Here is a 27,698-nt window from a genome sequence, read left to right as displayed (position 1 = left end):
ATGCATGCACACACTCCTGTCGAATATCAATTCACCTATATTGTGGATAAGCCTAGGCTACATCTTGATTTACCCAGTTTATTCATAGAGATTAAATTATTACCATTATGTTATGTAGTTAGATTGCTAAAAACTCATATTGATAGTATAATTGATTCATTAATGCATACATGGCTGTAATGTAATGATATTGAACTCAAAAGATGCCCAACGCTTGAACCGAGCAGTAGCTAAGTTAATCTGTCTGGATCAAGTTCTGTGACTCCTGGCTAATATCCCTTCTTTGTGCCGTGTTATAGTCTTGGTCTCGTTTTGGTATGGAGTATTGTTATACTAAACCTGGTAACGGTATCCAAGTCAATTCTAGTAATGTGACAACACTACAATGGGCTTTACAACAATGTAGTGAGTAGACAATGAAGAGAGCTGATGGAGAATGGACAAACTGTGCTGTTTTGCTTTGTTCTGCCAGCACAAATTCATGAATGGAATTAACCTAATTTAAATTAGGTTAGTCAATTATACAACACATTAGGTAATGTAGACAATATATTTTCTCCACACCTTGTTGTTCTGTAGGATCTGTAAAGCCAAGGCCTGCTTTGTATCCTGTAGTGATGGGGGAAAAATCTATACGGTTGCATATCGGGTTATAATTTTTGACGATATATTGTATAGTTTTGACAGTATTGCAGTATTATATTTGTTTTCAGCATTTTTTTCTCATGTCTCTCTCCTTTCCCTCTGCAGCTGCAGGTGAGCAATATGTTTGGAACATCGAATCGCAATGCAATACATATCGAATTGTGAGAATCGCAGTACATATTGTATCGTGATAATGTCGTATCATGAAGTCCCTGGAAATTCTCAGCCCTAGTATCCTGAGAAGTTTGGTTCACTGGTTCACCTCCATGAGTGTTTTTTCTGTTTCTCACCTCTCTGTCAGAAATGAATGGATCGTGGCTGATGTTGCTAAGATAGCTACAATGGAGAGAAAGCACTATGGGGGCAAAAGGAGAGAAAAACTAGAGAAATTATTCAGGAGTGATACATACCTTGTCCTCCCTAACCTTTTGGAGAGAAAAACACTTAGACTTTAACCTCAAAGAAAAGGTTTTATGTGTGGAAACAAAGGTGTGTGCATAGCTGCCAAGAGGAGCAGCAGGAGAGAGGGAGAGAGGGAGAGAGGGAGAGAGAGAAAGAGAGAGAGAGAGAGAGAGAGAGAGAGAGAGAGAGAGAGAGAGAGAGACTTCAATCCAGGAGCCAATTAAAGTTGAGTGTAGACCTACGTCTGGAGGAAAGCAGCGTTTGCAGGCCTTTTATCGGACCAGTGGGATCTCTCCCCAGTACACCTTGGGAATCATATCAACTGCCTGCCTGCCAACAATCCCAGTATCAGTCAGTATGGACAAGATGTTTTTACAACTGAAATACATGAACTCATTTTTACCCTAGCTTATGGCAATGGAGCTTCAATACAGCCCCATTAAACTAGCATAGTGTAGCTTATTTTAAACATTTAAAATAACCATGTATTTATCTTGTATGGTGACATTAGGCTGTCAATTGTTGTTTACTTTTCTTTGTTTTATCATTCTCGTTTTTATGGAGAGAGGTGTTGTTCCAATGTAAATGTACTGGACATTAGGGCTGGAGCTGGGAGTTGTAATGCTACTGGAATGTTTTTGGTTAGATGTTACTCATTTGTTCATCTATCTTACCGTACAGTAATGGCTGCTGTGGACTACTGCCTGTGGATGTTAGAGAACCTGCAGGCCCAGCCTAGTCCTCCTAATCAGCCCTGATAACAGAGAGAGAGTGAATAACCCAGGGCTCAGGAGAGCCACAGTGACAAAAAGCCATTGTAAAACAAAGTGAACAGAGTAAACGCTGCCAGAGTACCATCAGGCGATGTTTACTGAAACCCCTGAACATCTATTCATCTGTTCATCCCAAACTCCCTCCTCTCCTCCCGGACTTCAGAACAACTGGACCCAGCTGCTCCCTAGCTGTGTGTAGCCTAGCCTAGACCAGCCCTGCCCAGTACCTGCTGACTGACTGACCACAGGGCTGGGTAGGGCGGGTGAAGCAGGGTTGAGGGAGATCACTTTCGTTTTCAGATGAGTTCATCTGATTCATCATACAGTACTTAGAATCCCCCAGAACTAGAGCATATTCATTCTGTTGAGGTAAACAGGATGTTGAGTTGTCCCTCACATGCTCTCTGTATTAATTCAACACACAGATGGATGTTGCAGCTAATCGGAGTAAAATGGGGCTCTGAGGGATGAAGTAGGATTTCAATAGGCTGTGATAGGTCTTGTCTGTGAAGAGCAGTTAAACTATGTGAGGTGGAGAGAGGTCAAGTAGTATGGTTGTTGATATCTTATGTTTGTGCTGTTCTAAGACAAGGTGTTTGGGTATTTTATAAGTTATTGTAAGCAGCATGGAACATGAAGAGGCATTGGAACTGTCTACAACTCTCCATTGTGTGTGTGTGTGTTATGGATTGGTTGTGTGTGGGTTTTTGTATGTGTGTGTAGATTATAGCAGCAGTTGGCCCTACAGTGTCTCCTCTCAGGCCCAGCAGTTGTACCTGTGACAGGAAAAGCAGTCAGGTCGGTCCTCTTCCAACCAGCAGATCACCTGTGTTCAACACCCACGTACAAACACATACACACACAAGGTATAACCAAAGGTCATCATGATAGAGAATCCAAACCTTGGCCTGGGCCTATTTTCCCATTTATTTTAGACATATTAGTCTTCATTTAGTTTCACTCTCATTCCATATGGAGAATATTCTGCTCTTGTTCACAGGAGCGCTGAGTTTTTGTAGACTACCCATTAGACTTTCTCACTAAGTAGACTTGGAGACGTTTTCAGACCTCTGCTCCGCCTATCAAAGAACACAGAAATCTACATTACACAGCATTTTGCACGTCCAAGGAGATTTGTAAGACATTTTACAGCTCAGGTCTCTATCTACTGTAGTGAAAGAGGCTATTAATGGGCTTCGTAGGGTTGTCATATTGTGCAACCATTTTGGTCAAATTCTTGGACTACAGCTACAGTGGGGCAAAAAAGTATTTAGTCAGCCACCAATTGTGCAAGTTCTCCCACTTAAAAGATGAGAGAGGCCTGTAATGTTCATCATAGGTACACTTCAACTATGACAGACAAAATTAGATTTTTTTCTCTAGAAAATCACATTGTAGGATTTTTAATGAATTTATTTGCAAATTATGGTGGAAAATAAGTATTTGGTCACCTACAAACAAGCAAGATTTCTGGCACTCACAGACCTGTAACTTCTTCTTTATGAGGCTTCTCTGTCCTCCACTCGTTACCTGTATTAATGGCACCTGTTTGAACTTGTTATCAGTATAAAAGACACCTGTCCACAACCTCAAACAGTCACACTCCAAACTCCACTATGGCCAAGACCAAAGAGCTGTCAAAGAACACCAGAAACAAAATTGTAGACCTGCACCAGGCTGGGAAGACTGAATCTGCAATAGGTAAGCAGCTTGGTTTGAAGAAATCAACTGTGGGAGCAATTATTAGGAAATGGAAGACATACAAGACCACTGATAATCTCCCTCGATCTGGGGCTCCACGTAAGATCTCACCCCGTGGGGTCAAAATGAAAATCACACAAAAATCCCAGAACCACACGGGGGGACCTAGTGAATGACCTGCAGAGAGCTGGGACCAAAGTAACAAAGCCTACCATCAGTAACACACTACGCCGCCAGGGACTCTGCAATTCTGCAGTGCCAGACGTGTCCCCCTGCTTAAGCCAGTACATGTCCAGGCCCGTCTGAAGTTCGCTAGAGAGCATTTGGATGATCCAGAAGAAGATTGGGAGAATGTCATATGGTCAGATGAAACCAAAATATAACTTTTTGGTAAAAACTCAACTTGTCGTGTTTGGAGGACAAAGAATGCTGCGTTGCATCCAAAGAACACCATACCTACTGTGAAGCATGGGGGTGGAAACATCATGCTTTGGGGCTGTTTTTCTGCAAAGGGCCCAGGACGACTGATCCGTGTAAAGGAAAGAATGAATGGGGCCATGTATCGTGAGATTTTGAGTGAAAACCTCCTTCCATCAGCAAGGGCATTGAAGATGAAACGTGGCTGGGTCTTTCAGCATGACAATGATCCCAAACACACCGCCCGGGCAACGAAGGAGTGGCTTCGTAAGAAGCATTTCAAGGTCCTGGAGTGGCCTAGCCAGTCTCCAGATCTCAACCCCATAGAAAATCTTTGGAGGGAGTTGAAAGTCCCTGTTGCCCAGCAACAGCCCCAAAACATCACTGCTCTAGAGGAGATCTGCATGGAGGAATGGGCCAAAATACCAGCAACAGTGTGTGAAAACCTTGTGAAAACTTACAGAAAACGTTTGACCTCTGTCATTGCCAACAAAGGGTATATAACAAAGTATTGAGATAAACTTTTGTTATTGACCAAATACTTATTTTCCACCATAATTTGTAAATAAATGCATTAAAAATCCTACAATATGATTTTCTGGAAAAAAAATTCTCATTTTGTTTGTCATAGTTGAAGTGTACCTATGATGAAAATTACAGGCCTCTCTCATCTTTTTAAGTGGGAGAACTTGCACAATTGGTGGCTGACTATATACTTTTTTGCCCCACTGTACATGGTTGCAAAGGGCATCAGTGTCTTAACAGCGCAATTTTCCAAGGCAGGATACTCTTGAGTGCAGCCCAATCCCGAAATCTGGCAGTGGCTTCTGATTAAATAGAATTTTCACAGAACTGCTTGTTGCAATTTCGATGAGGCTCTCTTGTTCAGATATCGGTAAGTGGACTGGAGGCAGGGCATGGATGGGATAATGAATCCAGTTGTTTGTGTCATCTGTTTTGGGAAAGTACCTGCGTAATTGCGCACCCAACTCACTCAGGTGCTTCGCTATATCACATTTGACATTGTCCGTAAGCTTGAGTTTATTTGCACAGAAAAAAATCATACAATGATGGAAAGACCTGTGTGTTGTCCTTGTTATGCAGACAGAGAAGAGCTCCAACTTCTTAATCATAGCTTCAATTTTGTCCTGCACATTGAATATAGTTGCGGAGAGTCCCTGTAATCCTAGATTCAGATCATTCAGGCAAGAAAAACATCACCCTGATAGGTCAGTCGTCTGAGAAGCTCGTCATCAAGCAAGCGGTCAGAGAAGTGAAAATGATGGTCAATGAAGAACACTCAGCTCATTTCTCAATTTAAAAAAACATGTCAATACTTTGCCCCTTGATAACCAGTGCACTTCTGTATGTTGTAAAAGGGTTACATGGTCGCTGCCCTAATCATTGCATAGTGCAGAAAATACACACAAGTTCATTTTTTTTACATTTTATTTCACCTTTATTTAACCAGGTAGGCTAGTTGAGAACAAGTTCTCATTTGCAGTTCAGGGGTCTTGCTTTAATAAATTTAACCATTTTCAGTGTAGTGTCCAAAACGTCTTTCAAGCTGTCAGGCATTCCCTTGGCAGCAAGAGCCTCTCGGTGGATGCTGCAGTGTACCCAAGTGGCGTCGGGAGCAACTGCTTGCACGGGCGTTACCACTCCACTATGTCTCCCTGTCATGTTTTTTTTCTCCATCAGTACAGACATCAACATGAGCAGCAGCTACATTTGGCTACATACGGACCGTTAGTGGAATTCCCGCGAGAGAGCAACGGTTCATGTGATTGGATGTTAATTATTTGACTAGGCCACCTATATTTGACATTGTGTTGTTATTTCGCTGAACACTAGATTTTATTTTTGGCAGTGAAACGAGGCTATTCAGTCGAGAAATAAACCCAAATGTATAGCCCCGTTGGAAAATATAAATGGACTGTTTGAAAATGTGAATATATATATTTTTTGGCCTACCCCTGACGACATTGCACGTACCCCTAGGGAATATCTGATGTAGTGTATCTGAGGAAGACCATTACAATGGGATCTTTGTTGTATTGCATCATGTTTAGAGGTAGCAAAAAGTGATAAGACATTCACTTTCTATTCACTGTAACCCTTGTGGCCTCACAGGTTCAACCCTGCTTATCCTCCTAGACACTCTGAGGCCTGGAGAGAAGCTCTGCCTCTGCCCAATGGTCATAACAGACCAGGGTTTATAGAGATCCAAATAAATAGATAAAGATGGAGTGTAAATTACACCTGGTTTCAGTGGGCTGCCTTGGAGGATAGAGCTGAATGAGCTTGCTGAGGTAAAAGGAGCTGGCTGTGTTTCTCTACAAGCAGAGAGAAGGAAGGCCTCCTGAGCACTATGAATAATGAAACAGTTGACTGCTCTGTACAGATTTCACATGTCATAAAAATGGCTTTTTAGTTGCTGTTAGACCTCTTACCTGTCTGCTAGGCTTACACAGGTTTGGGTGTTTGTGAGGGGCTCACAGGGAACGCTCCCTCATGCCTCATAGACAGCTTTCCAGTAACCGAAGGAAACTGGGTCTTGTATGGGAGGAGATGGTGGGCTAAGGCCTGTTAGGACACCCACAGCAAGCTAAGACAGACGGCGGCCATCTTTGAGCCTACTGTAGGAATTACATTTCAGTGTATGAATGTGTTTTACTGTGTATTGCTAAAGCATATGTGCTGCGGTAAGTTTCAGAAGTCGGGGGCGATGGATGGTTTTGTTGGTTTGACTAATTCTGTTTCAGTTTTATGGTGGTGGGTTGCGGTAGGCCTCTGTCTCCCTGTCAGAATCATATCAGATTAGCTCCAGTTGTCACCCACACACATTCAAGATGGAGGCAAAGGTGAAATGGCTGAATAATTTATGTATGAATCTCCACACAGTGGATTGAGGAGTGTGTTATTATTCCACAGAGGTTCCTCTCAGACACCGAGCAGTTTACCCATCTGTAATATCAACATGGCTTTGGAAGGAACTCACTCTGTGAGTGCACACTGACACTACCTATCACCAATGCTGATTGATAGCTCTCTCTCTCTCTCTTGCTGCCTCTCTCCATTTCTCTTGTTCTCTCTTTCTTTCTCTCTGAATCCTGAGCTGATATCCTCCTTTGAAAAGGTAATGATCCTGGTGTGTTGAGATTATGTATGTGCGCTGCACAATGTAATGGCCCGGCTTTTTATTGCCTGCCGCATACTAATCCCACAACTGAAGGAATGAGATGACACCTGCAGGGAGTTGTGTGTGAGCCGCAGCCCCACATGAAAGAGCGGCCATTAAAAATGATCAAAGAAATTACAGCACTCTGCCGCACAACACTGCTCTCACGCCTGGCCAGGTGTACATCCCTGTGCCTGTCCGTACACACACACACACACACACACCAATTAGTATCTTTGTCTGATGGATCTTTTCCATGTGATCTCTGTGGAAATGTCCTAACTCTTAAGTTGCCCTAGGCTTTCTACAGACACTGATACACCCACACTTGCATATAGGAGGAAATGGTGGACATGCATACGCTCAAGAGTTTTTCATACCTCTACCACAGATTATTCATGACACATCATTTCAACAGTTTCCCAATTTAATATTTATTAGCGCTTTTCTTTATCAAGTAGCCACTTGTTACAGTTTAAGTCGGAAGTTTACATACACCGTAGCCAAATACATTTAAACTCAGTTTTTCACAATTCCTGACATTTAATCCTACTAATTTTTAAAATATTTTTTAGGTCAGTTAGGATCACCACTTTATTTAAGAATGTGAAATGTCAGAATAATAGTAGAGTGATTTTATTTATTTCATCACATTCCCAGTGGGTCAGAAGTTTACATGCACTCAATTAGTATTTGGTAGCATTGCCTTTGGAGTGTGACTGTTTGAGGTTGTGGACAGGTGTCTTTTATACTGGTAATAAGTTCAAACAGGTGCCATTAATACAGGTAACGAGTGGAGGACAGAGGAGCCTCTTAAAGAAGAAGTTACAGGTCTGTGAGAGCCAGAAATCTTGCTTGTTTGTAGGTGACCAAATACTTATTTTCCACCATAATTTGCAAATAAAGTCATTAAAAATCCTACAATGTGATTTTCTGGATTTTTTTCCCTCATTTTGCCTGTCATAGTTGAAGTGTACCTAAGATGAAAATTACAGGCCTCTCTCATCTTTTTAAGTGGGAGAACTTGCACAATTGGTGGCTGGCTAAATACTTTTTTGCCCCACTGTACTTTTGTACCTGTTTCCTCAAGCATCTTCACAAGGTCCTTTGCTGTTGTTCTGGGATTGATTTGCACTTTTTGCACCAAAGTACGTTTATCTCTAGGAGACAGAACGCGTCTCCTTCCTGAGCGGTACGACGGCTGCGTGGTCCCATGGTGTTTATACTTGCGTATTATTGTTTGTACAGATGAACATGGTACCTTCAGGCGTTTAGGAAATTGCTCCCAAGGATGAACAAGACTTGTGGAGGTCTACAATTTGTTTTCTGATGTCTTGGCTGATTTTTCTTTTGATTTTCCCATGATGTCAAGCAAAGAGGCAGTGATTTTGAAGGTAGGTCTTGAAATACATCCACAGGTACAACTCCAATTTACTCAAATGATGTCAATTAGCCTAGCAGAAGATTCTAAAGCCATGACATCATTTTCTGGAATTTTCCAAGTTGTTTAAAGGTACAGTCAACTTAGTGTCTGTAAACTTCTGACCCACTGGAATTGTGATACAGTGAATTATAAGTGTAATAATCTGTTTTTAAACAGTTGTTGGAAAAATTGCTTGTTTCATGCACAAAGTAGATGTCCTAACCGACTTGCCAAAACTATAGTTTGTTAACAAGAAATGTGTGGAGTGGTTGAAAAACAAGTTAAGTGTATGTACATTTCTGACTTCAACTGTATTTCAACATATGGTTTGAATATTTATTCATCTGAATAGGTATTTGTTTCTATCATGATAATTGAATTGTGTTAAGATGTTATTAGAGCTGAATGATAGTGAGGTAAGCCTATCCTTTTACAAAATACTAATGCTGGCTTATCTACTGCTGATGTGAACTTCAGTGAATCTGCTTGTATAGAGTTGCTAGTCAGAGCCTGATATCATGTGTAGACTGTCAATGACACTCATGGGGCCTATAGGTCATAGCTGAGCTGTGTAGAGTCTATATTCCTTCTCTTCATGTCTGGTGTCAGTCCATCTATCTTTCTTGTTCTCTCTCTCATTATCACTTTTTCATTGTACTACCGCTGTGTCTGTCTCTGTCACTGTATTTATCTGTCTCCTCCATTACCCCCCTCCTCTCTTACCTGCTCCCTCCTCTCTCTGTCTTTTCTTCCTCTCCTCCTCTCTCCCCCTCTCTCCTCCTCTCTCTGTCTTTCTCCCTCTCCTCCCCTCTCCTCCTCTCTCTCTCTGTCTTTCTCCCTCTCCTCCTCTCTCTCTCTGTCTTTCTCCCTCTCCTCCTCTGTCTCTGTCTTTCTCCCTCTCCTCTCTCCTCCTCTCTCTGTCTTTCTCCCTCTCCTCTCTCTCTGTCTTTCTCCCTCTCCTCTCTCTCTGTCTTTCTCCCTCTCCTCCTCTCTCTCTCTGTCTATCTCCCTCTCCTCCTCTCTCCTCCTCTCTCTCTCTGTCTATCTCCCTCTCCTCCTCTCTCCTCCTCTCTCTCTCTCTGTCTATCTCCCTCTCCTCCTCTCTCCTCCTCTCTCTCTCTGTCTATCTCCCTCTCCTCCTCTCTCCTCCTCTCTCTCTCTGTCTATCTCCCTCTCCTCCTCTCTCCTCCTCTCTCTCTCTGTCTATCTCCCTCTCCTCCTCTCTCCTCCTCTCTCTCTCTGTCTATCTCCCTCTCCTCCTCTCTCCTCCTCTCTCTCTCTGTCTATCTCCCTCTCCTCCTCTCTCCTCCTCTCTCTCTCTGTCTATCTCCCTCTCCTCCTCTCTCTCTCTGTCTATCTCCCTCTCCTCCTCTCTCCTCTCTCTGTCTTTCTCCCTCTCCTCCTCTCTCTCTCTGTCTTTCTCCCTCTCCTCCTCTGTCTCTGTCTTTCTCCCTCTCCTCCTCTCTCCTCCTCTCTCTGTCTTTCTCGCTCTCCTCTCTCTCTGTCTTTCTCCCTCTCCTCCTCTCTCCTCCTCTCTCTCTCTGTCTATCTCCCTCTCCTCCTCTCTCCTCTCTCTCTCTGTCTATCTCCCTCTCCTCCTCTTTCCTCCTCCTCTCTCTCTGTCTGTCCCTCTCTCCCAGGCAGGTCTCTCTCCTCTGCAGCGTGTCCATTTTGTGTGGCTACACAGTGTGAACCAGGCACCTGCTCTTATCAGTGGGCCCAGTGTGGAGAGAGATGACATTTTACTGCAGCCAGTCAACCGCTCCGCTCCTCATAACACGTTCACTCTCCCTCTCAGAGTAGAGACACACTGATAAATGCAATTTAATTTCCTTTAGAGGCCCAGAATAATACTCTTTTGCTTTGTTAAATGGCCGCTCTGAAATGGCAACTGCTCCTTAATGTGGCGGCAGAATCAACACAAGCAGAAATGATGAGGACGGAACATTGATGACAAAGGAGAGTGGAGAAATGGAGAAATGGCTTTGGCCCGAGATGCAAAGCAGTTCTGAATTCTTCTCATTGTAAATGATTTTTGTAGCAAGTATATATTATTTGATTTATTTTCTGTCACGAACATAGAGCGCTCCGAAGCTTAGAAAGATGGTTATCTTGGGGAGCCATTTTATTAAAGGATTCCTCTCCACTCTTCTGCCCCCTCCCTCCCTCCCTCCCTCCCTCCCTCCCTCCCTCCCTCCCTCCCTCCCTCCCTCCCTCCCTCCCTCAGCGGTCCATTTTAGAGCCACGCGGCATGGTTTGGTGGGTAATTTCACTGCCTTTTCATGTGTCGGAGGGTGAGGAGGAGTCCTCCATTAGGTAGTGTCTTCTTGTGATGTATGCGCAGAAAAGCAATCTGATGTTTATTCATGACTTTCAAGGCAATGCCTCAGCTAAGCCTTCTGATTTCCTTTTAAGGAACAAAACTACATGAGATTGAGACTTCTGCTTAAAGGCACAGAGACCCATCTTGCAGCACTTCTCCCTCCCTCTCTGTCTCTCTCATCCATCCTTCGTTTTCCCCCATCTTCTTTTAAATTCTCCCCGATGTTATTTCTGTCAGCTTTAATTTACTTGACCCTCAGAAAAAAAAAGATCACTTGGTTATTTCCCTGTTATTCTGCCGGCTGGCTCCCCATCCACCTCTGTACTTTGTTAAGGACTTGAAGAGATGAATTTTGAGAGTTTTCTTAGAAGGGCAGCATGTTAATGAAGCAGCACCACCATGAGACTAAATGGCCTTTTCTGGCCTTGCACACAAGGGCACAGCGTCCCTGGTGCTAGCTAGAGACGGCCCCACTGACCTCCCTGCCCACTTCCTCCACCTCCCAGAACCTCAGCCCACCTGCTCACGGTGCTGACCTATCATCCTGTACAGCTCTGTAGTAATCTCCAAGGCAAGCTAACGGCCGGTTGTTCACACTACATTTTGTCTCCAAACCCAAATGAGCAATAAAGTAACCATAATTTGAAAAGCTAGTCCCTATTTGTCTTGTAAATTACTTTTTAATGATAATCAAACCGCATCCATCCATCATGCCAGCACACACCCATGCAGTTCTGTGATGGGACTCCTCCAATGACCAAATTGCAACAAAGCATGGTGCCTTTACAACAGTACATGCATCATTGTTTATGGGGACATGTATACGTATATTTACAACATTGAAGCTTATGGAAAGCAGGGCGCTGAACTGACGTGTGTGTGTGCGCGTGCCTGCGCGTGCGTTAGATCCATAGCCTCAGCGCCAGGAGGGAGTAGCCACCTGTCACTACTAGCAGGGCTGCTGCATAGCTCCTAAATGGTGGCTCTTAGAAATGGGGGGTTGGATGGGGGGGCCCTGGGATCCATTGTGCAGCTCAGACCCCACACAGGAACATATACAATAGAGGATATACAATAGAGAACTGGCTGCACTTGTAAAACACTAATGTTGAGCACTGTTTGTTTTGTGCAGGCCACACAGCATGTAGCCCAATGCTCACATGAACCATTGAAAGCCCCAAAGCACCCCAACGCCCCCCTTCTTCACCCCCCCTCTCCCATGTTTGTTGGGAGCAGCTTATGCTTATTAACATGAGCCCAGTTGTATTTTCGGGCTGACCATAGAGGTGCACTGGAGCATGAGTGAGGAAAATGACTCCCTTTTGGACTTAACATATGTAATGTTGCACTAATCAACACGCGGCCCGGCGTTGAGCCATGCATATTCCAAACTGATATTATACATAATGGAAATGTGGCGACCGCCGCAAATGCCAAAGAGAGCAAGGGAGCCGGGAGAGAGGGAGAGAGCGAGCAGAGAGAGAGCGAGCGAGCAGAGAGAGAGCGAGAGAGCAGGGAGAGAGGAGGTAACAGAGAGCGAGGGAGCAGGGAGAGAGCGAGGGAGCAGGGAGAGAGCGAGGGACCAGGGAGAGAGCGAGGGAGCAGGGAGAGAGCGAGGGAGCAGTGAGAGCGAGAGAGGAGGGAGAGAGCGAGGGAGCAGGGAGAGAGGAGGGAACAGGGAGAGAGGTGGGAGAGAGCGAGTGAGCAGGGATAGAGGAGGGATAGAGCGGGGAGTAGGGAGAGAGCGAGGGAGCAGGGAGGGAGAGAGCGAGGGAGCAGGGAGAGAGCGAGGGAGCAGGGAGAGAGCGAGGGAGCAGGGAGAGAGGAGGGAGAGAGCGAGGGAGCAGGGAGAGAGGAGAGAGGTGGGAGAGAGCGAGGGAGCAGGGAGAGAGGAGCAAGGGAGAGAGGAGGGAGAGCGAGAGCTGGCGTAACCGACTGATTGTGGGGCTGTCAAGTTGATTTGCATGAAAAAGGGTGGGCTAATTGCAACATTTAGCTGCAGCGTGGTGATAATACAGAACAGGATTACTGAAGGACACAGAGGGGCTTTTATTAACGCCAAGGATTTCCTGGGGTTTTGGAGAAACGCACCACCGCCTTCTGTTTCTGTATGAGCCATTCACAGCTACCACTCACCTACTGTCTGGCAGCCGTGGCATATCCATCACAACACACACACACTGCCTGAATCACCGTTTCAGCACCCGCTGCTCACCAGTCAAACAGCCACACCATATTTACGTGTCATTACCTTGACCAGCTCTGCAGAGATGGAGAAAGTAAAGTTAACTGCAGTGAAGGGCTAAGGCTGCTGAAAAGTGTTGCATGGGGGGAGGTGTTGGGGTTGCTAGAGCTGCCGAAGGCAAGCCTTCTCTTTCTTCTCTTTCTTTAATAATGAATGATGGATGTTTCAAATTAGAAAACAGTGCTGAGAAAATCCAATTCAGTGGCGAGCTTTGGAAGGAGGGCTTAAAGAATAAGCAGTGGACTTCTGTATTAAAGGTCTTTGTTTTGCTTCAATGCCCACAAAGGGGCCGCTGGTGTATGATTTAACATGCCTGGTGAAAATGGGCTTTATTATGTACCATTAACAAATCAACTAGGCCCCACCCAGAGTGGATGTGGTGGGGCTCTCAACAAGTTGTCGGTGGCCTTTGTCTTTCCTCACTACGTATTGATTTATAGACCATACTCATCATCACATTGGGGTGGAGGAACATGATTCAGTGTGTGTGTGTCTGTGCTTGTGAGGGGACGGGCGTTAGGACGTGGATCAATGCTTGGGAAAGCCTGTGGATCTGGTCATTAACCATTTGTTATCTCTCTTCTTAACTCTATCTTTCCACAGACTTCATTCCTGTTTATTTCTCTCATTCATCTCTCCACCCCCTCAAGTTCAATTAGTTACCTCTCATTCTCCATCACCCACTTTGGTACCCACTATTACTCTCTCGTAAACCTCCACCCTTCATCCCTCTTTCTCTCCTTACTCCCCCATCTTTCTATCCTGTCTCCCCCTCAGTCTCCCCTGCCTCCCGATCCTCCTGGTCTGCTGGTCTCTGTGATATGCATGGTCTCTTTGTGATGGCAGGAATCTGGCTCTAATGAAGCCAGCATGACCAGAGAGCAGCAGCAGTCAACCAGGAGGATGTCTGGCCTTTCACTTGCTGAACAGAGGGATTGGCTAATATCCCTGTCCACCACATTAAAAAAAAGAATAGGAAAAATAGACATTCCTTTTTAATGAACCGTTTCCTCTGAGCCGGGACGCAAAGAAGGCAAATCCATAAAGTATGGAGAAATCAAAATGGAATAATAGCGGTGTTAGTTGTAAAAGGCACATTTCTTCTGTTTGTTCTCGCTGCCATCGGCGTAATGCTCCAGATTGGCACTGAAAAAAGGGTTCATGCTTTTGGCCTTTGGGACGAGGAATGAGGAAAGAGGTCTTCAAGGTCCTCTATGGCATCTTTTGTGCCAGTCAGTATAAAAGACTGGACATGAGAGAGGAACAACTGCTGGAGTTACAGTCCAACTCCACTAGCAAGGGGAGGGTTAGTAGCTAAGTTACTGCAGCTTCACCCAGCTATGCTACTCTCTTTATGAGTGCATATGAACATGATTCCCTGCAGTAGGAAGGACATTACTTGCACGCACACACATGCACTCACACCCACTCAGGTGTCAGGTAGGCTACACTGCTGTAAAAGCAGTGTTTCCCAGTAAAGGTGGCCATATATTTCACTGTGGCGTGAAAGTGTTATTCTAGGTCGGATTCTCAAGTTCAACATGGCTGGCCTGTAGACTGCCACAGCTGTAGGGATTGTGTGTGGTTCTTATCTTTGGTGTTTGGCTTTATATTGAGGAATTTTATATGCGTGCAATTTTTTTTTTTCATTACAATGCCGAGTTTAAAAAGGTTTGGGTTGGACGGAGGACAGCTCGGAGTAGTACATGTTAGTTTTATTTGCGCTGTGGCCTTGTATGAATGATTCGAGCAGTGTTCAACCAGGGCCTCATGCGTATAGTGCTTAAACAGCTACAGATGCAGGTCTGTGTGCCTCAGAGAGCCTTTGTTTAAGTTGGCTACCTCTTTTGAGCAGTTTCTCTAACCTCAGCCGCGGGATTTGCCAAAAAAAACCGGAAGAAATGTCTCTTTCGATCCAATTAAGTCTGTCATTGCCCTTTAGCAGTAAACTGTGGAGGCAGCAAATTTTTTTCTCAGCCAGCAGAGGTCATATTGCTATGCGTCTCCCAGCCTAAGTCTATTCTTATGAGCGGCCCTCTTGCCTTTTTCTCATCTCATGGGGAGTTCTCTGCCGACAGGGTTCTCCTGACAGGAACTGTAAAATCTGTGCAACACGTAACTTGGAGTGCTTCCCGTGTCGGTTTGAGCGGCTGAGTATTTCGGCAGGACTCCATTATTATTAGGTCTTATTAGATCAGGGCTGCAGTAGATCCATTAGGCCAGGGTTAGGCTCACCTCTGGGATGGACTCTGGCTGGCCAGCATGCAGCGCTGCACTGGGCCTCTGGCAGCTGTTGGGTGTCAATGACAGAGAGAATATGGCCAAGTAAAATCAGCATTTCCATTGACTGAAACAGCCATGATGGGAGGATGTAGCCTAGGTGTGTCTATGAGCCAAGGCACACGTAGTCAGGGGGTGAGGTAGATTCTATTTGGCAGCTTTATACCAGAGAGAGATCATAGACACCATAGAAAGAATCCATGGCATGGGGTTGTGGTGGTTGTAAAAGCTGTGGTGGAGGTGAGTTGGGGAGTCCGTAGTAGACAGTGGGATTAGTAGTGGTGGCTGAAGCTGTGATGATGAGTATGTATAGGAGGAGACAGTAGTAGTGGTAGATGAGATTGTACAGTACAGTAGCAGCAGCAGCATGGGGACTACAGGCAGCCTGCTGCTGTAATGAGAGAGTGAGCTGTCAGAGACACGCGTGTAATGGCTCCCCTGCCAGCCGCCCGGTTCAGGCCCTATGGGATTCAGCACAGACACTCAGTTTCTCTCTCTCTCTCCCTTGCTCTCTCTCTTAGGCCTGATCAGAGACCATGTCAGGCCTCTCATATCCTCCCAGCTGCTGTCTTCTTAGCTCTCACACACACACACACACACACACACACACACACACACACACACACACACACACACACACACACACACACACACACACACACACACTATCTCTCTGTCACCTTCTCACTGGGCACACAGACAGAGGATGGACATTCAGGTAGTACTTCTACCAGGCTCTCCTTTCTTCCTCCCCTTCAGTCAGCCTGTGTGTACTGTACACCTCCTCTCAGGGAGTCTATTCCCAGTGAAGAGGGCAGGCAGCAGCTTCACATGGGGCCAGCCAGTATAGTCAAGCTGTGATGTCACGGTGTCTATATTTATATCTCTCTCTGACAACCACTCTGCTGTAAGCACTGCTCTGCTGCTGTAGCACGTCCATGGTCAGCTGACTACTACTGTACACCACCTCCTGCTAGTCCAAGATCATTTTCACTAGGCCTCCCTCCCAGTCACTCATTAAGACCAGATGGGGAGTTGAGATGTTGCTAAGTATAGATAGTCTACTGTACGAGTTACAACTTCCAGTATGAATACTAGCTTGTACTGTATGAGGGCCCAGTTCAGGGATATCTATTGCTCTCTGTTGATGTTGAGGATGCAACATGCATTTCAGGATAATTTCTCATACTGTTCTAGCAGAGGAATGGAGTCTGAATCAGACCCTCCCCAGCCTCATCTGTAAATGCACCCCTATGCAGCTCCACGGTTATGACAGTCATTTGGTCGTTCTGCTAATAACATCCTCTACCCAACTTTAAAGGCTTATTATCATATTGTGCCAGATGATTGACAGTTGACCTTCACGCTAGTTTATATTAAGCCAGTGAGACAGTGCGGGTCACCTCGATCGCCTCAGTGACACCGTATTAATACTAATCTGATAGAATTACCAGGAACCAAGTAATGTGCAGACCTGGACTGGGCAGCGGTTCAAGAGATAGTGTTAGCTCTCAGCTGGGCCTGAGCTGCAGCAGACACACAGGGGTGCAGATTTAACAGTAGGCAGCGTTCCCCGTAGCCGCACGGCATAGTGTGAGAGGCCACAAGGTGAAGCGGTGCTGCTGAGGAAATGTTTAGGTGAGGTTCCAGTGCCCCTGTTTGGCCTAACGAACACTCATTAGTCAGAGAGAAAATGAGGGAGAAGAGAAGAGTGGTTAGTAAACCAGGAGTTCCGTTTAGCTGTGTGTATTAACACTACAGGCATGGTGGAGGAGGGTTGTCGAGGGCTCTTTGGGTTGTGCTGGAGAGCATCTGAGTGTATCAGTCTATTTGAGGTGCAGACACTCTCACTCAATAACATCAAGCATGCTTACCTGCTGCCTAATGCTCATGCTAATTTGCTTATTTTAATATCCACCGATTTCTCTTTCAGCCCCTGTGAATTACAGATGGCATTGAATTACAGATGGTGACACAGTGACTCTGTCCCAATGATTCCCACAACGTATTCTGGGAAATCCAGGTCTAGGAGGCTAGAGGCTGTGGGTTGTTGTGGGGGGACTCCCCTGGATGTAAGGCAGACTGACCACGTAACATTTGACCCTGCTAAGGCCCACTGATCCCAACAACCTCTACAGCCATTATTAACAGTGTTGAACAAGGTTAGCCTGAAGAAGAGTGAGAGTCCTGAAGTAACAGTGTTGAGCCAGGGACAGAGCCTGATACCTGAGAAGGCCTGTCTGGTTGTGAATGGTCATCAGTCACTGGGAGGATATAGTCACATTGTCACTTCTTTAATGGTAGCACAGATACATGCAGCTGTACGTTTACTGTAGAGGCCTTGAGGCTGTAAACCTCTGTGGCCGGCTGACTGGGCTACACATGGTGACGAGCCCCACGGTGCAAGTCACCTGAAATGTGCTTTAGGTGTCAGTGTGTCAACCCTATTCACAATGGAACAATAGTGCACTGGATGGATTTAAGCACATGATAGCTAGGCTATTTAGAGACTATGCCTGCCTACCCATGTCTCATATATAATAGTTATTTAATTCATTAATAAATAATTTATTAGGCTTTATTAAATCTGGTAGAGGAGGAGGAAACTACTCTTCATTATAGGTTAGGTCATCTGATAGTTGTATTTGAAGTGACCAGGCAGCAGTATGTCTCTCTGGTCACTTTGGCCACATCCCAGGTGAACACAAGCCATCTGCTAACTAAGTTATTTACCAATGATAGAATCTTCTAGACTTTTCATCTAAAGTTTGGTACAGTATATACAGTGGGGCAAAAAAGTATTTAGTCAGCCACCAATTGTGCAAGTTCTCCGACGTAAAAAGATGAGAGAGGCCTGTAATTTTCATCATAGGTACACTTCAACTATGGCAGACAAAATGAGAAAAAAATCCAGAAAATCACATTGTAGGATATTTAATGAATTTATTCGCAAATTATGGTGGAAAATAAGTATTTGGTCAACTACAAACAAGCAAGATTTCTGGCTCTCACAGACCTGTAACTTCTTCTTTAAGAGGCTCCTCTGTCCTCCACTCGTTACCTGTATTAATGGCACCTGTTTGAACTAGTTATCAGTATAAAGGACACCTGTCCACAACCTCAAACAGTCATACTCCAAACTCCACTATGGCCAAGACCAAAGAGCTGTCAAAGGACACCAGAAACAAAATTGTAGACCTGCACCAGGCTGGGAAGACTGAATCTGCAATAGGTAAGCAGCTTGGTTTGAAGAAATCAACTGTGGGAGCAATTATTAGGAAATGGAAGACATACAAGACCACTGATAATCTCCCTCGATCTGGGGCTCCACGCAAGATCTCACCCCGTGGGGTCAAAATGATCACAAGAACGGTGAGCAAAAATCCCAGAACCACACGGGGGGACCTAGTGAATGACCTGCAGAGAGCTGGGACCAAAGTAACAAAGCCTACCATCAGTAACACACTACGCCGCCAGGGACTCAAATCCTGCAGTGCCAGACGTGTCCCCCTGCTTAAGCCAGTACATGTCCAGGCCCGTCTGAAGTTTGCTAGAGATTATTTGGATGATCCAGAAGAAGATTGGGAGAATGTCATATGGTCAGGTGAAACCAAAATATAACTTTTTGTTAAAAACTCAACTCGTCGTGTTTGGAGGACAAAGAATGCTGCGTTGCATCCAAAGAACACCATACCTACTGTGAAGCATGGGGGTGGAAACATCATGCTTTGGGGCTGTTTTTCTGCAAAGGGACCAGGACGACTGATCCGTGTAAAGGAAAGAATGAATGGGGCCATGTATTGTGAGATTTTGAGTGAAAACCTCCTTCCATCAGCAAGGGCATTGAAAATGAAACGTGGCTGGGTCTATGAGCATGACAATGATCCCAAACACACCGCCCATGCAACGAAGGAGTGGCTTCGTAAGAAGCATTTCAAGGTCCTGGAGTGGCCTAGCCAGTCTCCAGATCTCAACCCCATAGAAAATCTTTGGAGGGAGTTGAAAGTCCATGTTGCCCAGCAACAGCCCCAAAACATCACTGCTCTAGAGGAGATCTGCATGGAGGAATGGGTCAAAATACCAACAACAGTGTGTGAAAACCTTGTGAAGATTTACAGAAAACGTTTGACCTCTGTCATTGCCAACAAAGGGTATATAACAAAGTATTGAGATAAACTTTAGTTATTGACCAAATACTTATTTTCCACCATAATTTGCAAATAAATTCATTAAAAATCCTACAATGTGATTTTCTGGATTTCTTTTCTCATTTTGTCTGTCATAGTTGAAGTGTACCTATGATGAAAATTACAGGCCTCTCTCATCTTTTTAAGTACGAGAACCTGCACAATTGGTGGCTGACTAAATACTTTTTTGCCCCACTGTACGTACCACTGAAACCAGGCTGTAGTGTCTCTGTCCCCGTCCCCATGCACTGTGCCATGCCTGGCCTCTCTGTGCTGCAGCAGGTGACTAATGACCAAGGGGCTCTGGGATAGGGGGACTGGCTGCTCTGCTCTGGTGGTACTTTTACAGCAAGATGACCTCCTCTCTCAAGGTCAAGTGATGTTGGAGGGTAGAATGACTAAAAGCTCCCTAAACCCTGCCTGCCTGCCAGCCACTGGCACTACCCCATCATTCTGCACCCACTATGGTGACCACACTGGCTTGTTGTGCCAGGCTGTATGTGCCGTCCCCCTGTGTAAGAAGGCTTTTCTGTCTGACTATCAGTCTTTCTCATGGGTTATTGCTCCATATTTTATGGGGTCCCATGAGGTTGCTTGGTTTGTTTTGTTTGATGTTGTTTGCCAGGGAAACCAGTCTCATGAAATCTGGACCCTACCACCTCACTTAAAAAAAAAAAAAAATTACTAGGCAAGTCAGTTAAGAACAAATTCTTATTTTACAATGATGACCTACCCCGACCAAACCCTCCCCTAACCCGGACGACACTGGGCCAATTGTGCGCCGTCCTATGGGACTCTCGATCACGGCCAGTTGTGATACAGCCCGGGATTAAACCACGGTCTGTAATGACGCCTCTAGCACTGAGATGCGTGTGCCTCCCAAATTATGTGCCTCCCAAATGATGAAATGGAAGGACTAGTAAGGGGTGGGGGGGGGTTGTAGGAGGAGGGTATGGGTGGGCGGGGGCAGGTCATAACATGCCAGTCAATCGGACACTGCGGTAGAAATCACCACCACTTGAGTTTTGTTTTCTTTTCAGATGGAACGCCATGGATATGCGTGATAATTACACATTTGGAAGTGAGGGCTATGTTTGTTCAGAGAAAGATAACATTCCCAGACTGTAACCAGAGAATAGCTGCTCTACACAGCGTACCAATATTACCCCCTTGTCGCACCGCGCCTGCTGCATAATAAAGAGGCCCCTTATGCATATTAATATGAGCACTCTGCATAATGCCTACACCATGTGACACGCTCAGTAGCACACAGTCATCCTGTCGGTTCGGTTTTTACCTTGCCCACGTTTCACCACTATTATTTATGTCCACATTCCTCCATACAGGGATCCCCTACCTCTTACTCATCAGCCCCACCCTCACTCATCTTAACTCCTCCGCCCCCAGCTGCCAGCCTCATTCCCACACACTCCTCCCTCACACACACTCATGACTCCTTAAAACATACGGCGGAGGTGTGTGTGATGCCAAACGAGAACCTCGTTACCTCCCCTCCCTCTTGGCTGGCTGGTGGAAAGCTTTTGGAAGAACTACAGCGACATCTGCATGTGCTGCGGCTGCAGAGCGCCAGGCTGATACCCGCTATGCTGCGCCGGGCTTCTCCTGCCAGCTTGCTCCCCGCCGTACCGCCCCTCCGCCCATACTACCCCTCCGGCTCTCATTACTCAAATTACTAAACATGGCTAATTGTGCGGCGCGTGAAGCTCGCTTCATTTTAATATTCCTGCATATGGCCTGAGGGGATTTGCCTCGCAAGGGGACGGACCTAGCCAGGAAGTCTGGAAATATGGGCATCCACAATTAGCCGAGCCAGGCGGGCGCTGCTCTCTCTGCACGGGGCTTATTTTACCTGGAGTTACGCCGTTTCTTTTGAATTAAACGACGCAGCGACGATCAGATCCTCCTTTATTTAGGTTTAAAGGCCTCAACATTCTTTGTAACTTTAACTGGATTTATGATAAAATTAAAAAAAAAAAAAAGAGATATATATTTTATTATTAGTTTAAAAAAAAAGATTATCATGCTGAAAATTGACAGGAGAGTGTGTGAAATAAAAAATAATACAAATAAACATCTTTAGCAAAGTCCCACGATTGTTTTTTATGTTGAACTGAAACAGACGGTGGGGGAAACAGAAACGGTCCACAATCTGTACGCCTTAATTAATTGTGTGTGTGTGTGTGTGTATTTTGGGAGCCAACAATGCACCCCTTGTGTCCAATCACAAAAGGACAGTGCACCAGACAGAGGGGGGGTGGGAGGAGGGGACATTCTGGAATCAGAAACAATGGATTAATCGCCTGTAATGATTCAATACAGGCAATCAGAGTCCAGGCAAGCATATTAATTTGCGCATAAATTACACAACATTTATTTTTCAGACGGGGGGGGGGCATATTTGGGCAGTTGGGTTGGTTTTGTCTTTTCCCAAGGACATGGTGAAGGGTTGCGACAGAATGCCCCCAGCGATTTCCCTGCTTATCTCTGTGCCCCGAGTCACCAGGTTTCAGCTCCCCTGGTCCCTGGTCCCACAACCCGACTCGCTGGCGCTGCCCGCCCGCTGCCAGCAGCAGCTGCCACCTTCCCAAGTAGAGAATGTTAAACCATTACAGCAGGTCAACTATAATTAAGAGTAAAATGCCCGCTTCCTCGTCAACATGATTTTGTTGTATTAATGATATCCAGAGATCACAGAATACATATTTGCGATTTGTTCTCCACTAAGTCGTCTGCGAAAAAAAGTGGGGGAAAAATCCATTCCGTGAAAAGGTGCTGTAATTACAGGGATTACATTTTTTTTTCAAGTCGCCCTGTAATAATTTACTATAACCATAGATATCCACATAATTTACATACACACACACATATACTGTATGTATGACGAGTCCTTGCTGCACAGATTGGAAGACACTCAATTAATCCGAGTTGGAAAGGTTGAGCGCGCCCACTTTTTTAATTAACGTTCAATTAAAACCAATTGGCAGGTTGCTGGAATAGCAGGCACACGGCTTTGAAGATTGCCATCGCATAATGAGTCGCTCTTTCCTTTTTTTACACTTTGGGCTCCTCCATTTCCACTCCCTCGCTCTCCGCTGCCAGTTGCCAATGTGCCTTAGCGATTTAATGATATGCAAATGAAATATGCATAAAACCATTCTGCTGAAGGATGATTAAGCACAGAGGACATTAGCCTGTGCCCGCCACAGTGTCTGTTGTCTCCTCTCCATTCCGCTTCGCCCGGCGCCAACGACAGACACCACTGGAACAAAGCTCAATACTAATTATAGGAGAACACTAATAATATCCAATTGAGAGAAATTAAATTCCAGGCAGGGTATATTCTCACTCCTGTTTTGTAAGATCCACATCCAGAGAAGTGAAGGCAAAGTCCCCAGAGCTGAGGACTGGAGCTGTAGAGAGCAGAGAGGAAAGGAGAGGAGGCAGAGACCAGGTTTTCCAGGATAGCACTTGAAGAGACTAGCATTGCCAAGCATTGCAGGAGCTTTTCTCTGCTTGTTTGCGAGTAGTGTTGCATTATTTGAATGCTGTCTTATTATAGAAGGAAGGAAAATATCCCCCCTTTCTCAATCTCTCCCTCTCTCTCAATTTCCCCCCTTTCTCTCTCCTGCTCTGCTGCGAGCTCTCTTTTTTTGGTAATCCATTTGTGTAATGAAGACGTGGCGCAATTAACATCCCCCTTGGAATTAAATAAAAGGCCGATCATCCAAACCTCATTAGCTCCAAAAGATTATAATATCCACACGCGTTCCGCCGTGAAGGTTACGGGAAAAAACACAACAGAATTACGAATTAAACCGTTAATTGTGTGTATTTGGATCGCAGGTTTAAGCGACCGCAGCTTAGATGCCCAAAAAGATGCCACCATCCATACCAGCCTTTCCTTACTGGTGGCAGCCTGGCTCTGACATCTTGGTGGTGTATGCCAAGGCAATGTATGAAGCACAAAGATCTTATAATCCCTCCCTTTGGATGGCTTCTTCAATTATTCATATTCCACAACCGTGCCCTGTTGTCCAACAAAAATCCAGCAAGAGGGAAAAAAAAGTTTGGGATATCCATTTGTGATGACCAATGGCTGATGTTGATTTCTTCCTTGCTAATTGTTATAATTACTCCGGTGCAATTAGTGAACTTAACGAAACCCTCCAACCTGTCTGTTTGCAGCGGCGCCGATCCTTGGCTCTGTGCCTGATGCCAGTGGACCTCGTGGGAACCACGGCAACGTTTTTCCGGTCCCCGTAAGTACCAAGACCCGTGACCCGAACTGTTTGGTACCCCTTCTGCATCGGTTCCTCATAGTTTACCCTTCCACTTTACACCAATAAAAACACTGGAAGGGTGGAGTTTTGTAGTTCCTTTGGTTGGTTGGCAAGGAGGGGGCAAACTAAAAAGCGTGGGTGAGGGGGTGCCGAAAGTGTTCCCACGGCCCCCCTACCCCCGCCTGGCGGAGCTGCAGGCAGGCTGGCTGGGGTAGGGTATCTCCTCCCCTCCCCACCCCACCAGTGTGTGTGTCTGTGGCCGGGACTGCTGCTCCTGTCCCCCTGCCTCCTGTGCCCCTGCCCCCTCCACTGAGTTCCAGCATGTCTGTTGTCTGTGTGGCATCCCCTCGCCTCAGTCTGGTTCCCATACTGGTGGATGCTGTATAGAGCCTACAGCCTGAGCCATTCATCTCCCTGGTGATTGCTGTGAATGTAGATAAATCTCACACACACACACACACACACACACACACACACACACACACACACACACACACACACACACACACACACACACACACACACACACACACACACACACACACGCCTGCCTGCCTCTCTGGCATAGCTTAGCTTGCTGCTGAAGTAGATTTTCATGCTTTCTGTTTTTGCCTTTTCTTTTTTCCTTTTTTCAAGAAGTTGTTCCTGTCACGCATAAATCCCACACACCTGGAGGAAACCATGATGTGCGATAAGTTTTTCTCTCGCGAAAACAAAAACTATTTAAACGAACGCAGAGAGAAAAGTAAATTAATTCCTGTCTGTCCGCTGATTATAATGTGTTGGCGGTTCATTAGTATGCGTCCTCATGTTTTCCGTTTTTTTCTTTTTGTGTGTGTGTCTTTGTAAACAGCTGCTGTTGAGACGTTGGCACAGTCCCTCAGGTCCTTTCTTCCTCCCTCCTCTCTTGTGGCTGGCAGGCAGGCAGGCGATTGGCAGAATGGCAGGGTCTGCGGCATGGAGGCAGGCAGCAGTGCCCATGGTAGACATTCCTCATCGCAGTGGCTGCCGGCCGGATTGATGAGAGCTGGATGAAAATGGTGTGTTAGAGGAGGAGGAGGGGGGTGGGGGGGTTGGCACAAAAACAGGCACCAGCTTCACACCCTCCCCTCCCCACAGAACAGCTTGATTTGTTTTGTCTTGTTTTTCCCCTCTTTGTTTTGTTTGTAATCTTTCCCGTTCCTTTCATTTCGTCCGTCGCGCTAATTAACAGAGCAAACTTTTGTTGTTCTAATTGGTCATTTGAAGCACTTGATGGTCTTTGTTTGCACTTGGCTTTCTTCATATTTGCCAAGCAACCCGCGACGGATGCCCAATCGTGTTGATTTGCTCTTGATCGTTGTGTACCATCTCTCGCCCCCTTCCATTTTTCCGCGACAGATGCCACCGCGTTCCCGCTGGTACACCTCTCGAAGATCGTGGGTATCGAATCACCGCGCTCCTCGGGCATCCTCAGAAGCGGTGACTTTCCCGCAAATCCGTAAACGCCACCTTCCATATGAAAAAGACATGGTGCCTTTTCATCTCCTGTGTTTTCCTAGGGTGCGCCGCGACTGTCGATGAGCAGGTTGGCATGGCGTACGCTGCCTGGCTGGTTGCCTGGCACAGGGGTTGTGCTTGAGAAGGGAGAGCGAGAGAGAGAGAGAGAGAGAGAGAGAGGGGGGCGCTTCTTTTTGTCCCACCCCTCAGTCGTCTCTAGGACAACACCACAAGCTGCAAGTTTCTCTGTGTTGGTTGTTCTCGAATTTCGACTTACCCCACCAGTCCCTTGTGGCAGAGCCCATTTCCTTCATCTCCCCTTGTCCCTGGCTCCTTCGCCATCCCCCTAGCATCCTGCGCTGTGGGCCACCTATCATCTTTTGTTTTTTGTTTTCAAACCGATACCTCCTCCCCCCACTCCTTGCCACCATGCTATGCCAAGCGCTCCATCACAACCCCCAAGGTGTCCCCTGAAATTCCTCCAGGTGCACCGCTCTTCTCTTCCCATCGTCAGAAGGCTCCTTTCTTCTGTAATCTGGGGCAGCAGATGTTCTCCTCTTCTCCTCTGCGGTGGCATTGACTTGACATTGAGCCTTGTCTCCAGAACCCCATCCGCATCCGCACTCAAACTTCTACTATTTGTAAAACACCCACACTCCCCCAAAAAAGTCCCTCCCCTGGCATGGCACTAGCTGCCAAATCAGGCGGGGGTCCTTCTGTCTCCCTGTCTACATCTAGCCACCTACCCCCGAGAGCGAACGCGAGTCCGCCCTGGCGCTACCACTGAATGGATGGCACTGTGCCAGCTTCTCTCTGCCATCATCTGCATTCGCTGCTTGTTTCTCTCACTCGCCCGCCCCCTCTCTTCTGTCTCTTCCTCTCTTACCCTCCCCTCGTTCTACTCTCTTAGCCCCACACCCCCGAGCCCCCTTTTGTTCTATAGGCTTGACATTAATTAACATACGGGTTAATTGACTCTAAAAGCTGATGAATTGCTCTTTAGATCTCCCATAGGCTGGCTAGCTGTGTGTCGCGCCCTGCGCCCGCGCCCCCTTCTGCCTGGCACCGCCTGTGCCTCTACCTTGCCCTAGCTAGCCTCCACGTTGGCTAGCGCTAGTAGAGGAGCAGAGAGATAGCCAGCCCTGCAGCCAGCAGCTCTGGTGTAGTGTAGTGTTATAGACGTGAGTGAGCAGTGCCCCTACCCCACTGTACGCTGGGAAGGATCTCAGGCTGCTTATTGGACTATAGCTGATCGCAGTTGACGTTTTGCTGTCTGATCCCACCGCAGGATGTTGCAATGGCATTTTGTTATAAATAATCAAAGTCCTCCTGCAACCACCTCCCACCCCTTTTTCTATCTACCCTTCTCCTCCCCTTTTCACCCTCCCTCTCTCTCTCCACCCTCTCTGTCCCTTTCTCTCTTTCTCTCTCTAAACTAACACACTTTCACACCAGCAGATACCAACTCTCCTGTCCTGTCTTGCCTTTCCACTCTTTTCTATGACCATCTGTTTAGCCTTTTACCATTTTTATTAAAGAACTTCTAGGATTAAATGGATAACGAATCAAAGTTGTAAATAAATTGCCATGTTTTTGGTCATTTTTCTAATAGCGCTCCTTATGTACCTTGCGGTAATGATCTTTTCTCTCTTGTCATTAGCGATTTCGGGAGCCTTGCTGAGAATTAGCCTGAATTAGCTATGTCTGTCATATTTGATTAGGTAATTATCTTGGCCACACCGTTTTCTGTCTTTTATTTTTTCTGGTCGTTCCGAACGGAACTGATGAGGTTAAAAACGAGAGACGGCAGGTTTTAATTATTAAATAATATGCCCCCCTCCCTCTGAAAGGGGTCTGCCAAGTGCCGTTAATTAACCAGGCTGCTGCTCGCATTAATAGTCAAGGTAGAACAGACTCATTAAGACACAGCAATGTGTAGATAAATCGCACACACACACACACACACACACACACACACAGAGCCAGGTTACCAGGTGCCTCAGGATAGAGGCTAGCTGTAATCTATCATTTCCCTCTCTCTCCCTGCCTGTGTTTAGATTTGATATGGGTCTGGTCATAAGCTGTTTAATTGCTGATGTTCTTAGTGTTGACTCTTTCCCTGTTCTGTCTTTTGGTGGGGCAGTGAGATTCCTCGCAGCGGCTCCGTCTGGCGCTGGCGTTTTGGGGAGGCTGCGATAGGATGGTGAGACAGGGTGCTGGCACACCACTCCACAGGGCTGAATCACGCTATTCTCTCCTCTTTCACACCCTTTCATTTTTTGTGTGTCATTATTAAGTAAAAAGGAGCATGAGGCAACTGAGGCAACAAGAGGAATCCATT

General features: G+C 46.0%; 1 long non-coding RNA gene across 2 annotated transcripts in view; it reads left to right on the top strand.

Annotated features, from left to right (window-relative positions):
• Window positions 1-26,977, top strand: part of LOC112237097 — a 42,953-nt gene extending 15,976 nt beyond the window's left edge. Inside the window, exons 4-5 of one of the 2 annotated variants that reach the window (XR_006083279.1) lie at window positions 23,784-23,857; window positions 24,799-26,977. This is a non-coding gene — a long non-coding RNA (uncharacterized LOC112237097). Of the gene's footprint in view, window positions 1-23,783; window positions 23,858-24,731 lie in introns of both variants that reach the window. The other variant, XR_006083278.1, reaches the window with a different exon arrangement.
• Window positions 26,978-27,698: the final 721 nt, after the last annotated feature.

This window comes from Oncorhynchus tshawytscha, linkage group LG04 (genome assembly GCF_018296145.1).
Source record: "Oncorhynchus tshawytscha isolate Ot180627B linkage group LG04, Otsh_v2.0, whole genome shotgun sequence".
NCBI lineage: Eukaryota > Metazoa > Chordata > Actinopteri > Salmoniformes > Salmonidae > Oncorhynchus > Oncorhynchus tshawytscha.
The sequence above is the reverse complement of the archived record's forward strand: the minus strand, read 5'-3'. Positions and strand labels throughout refer to the sequence as shown.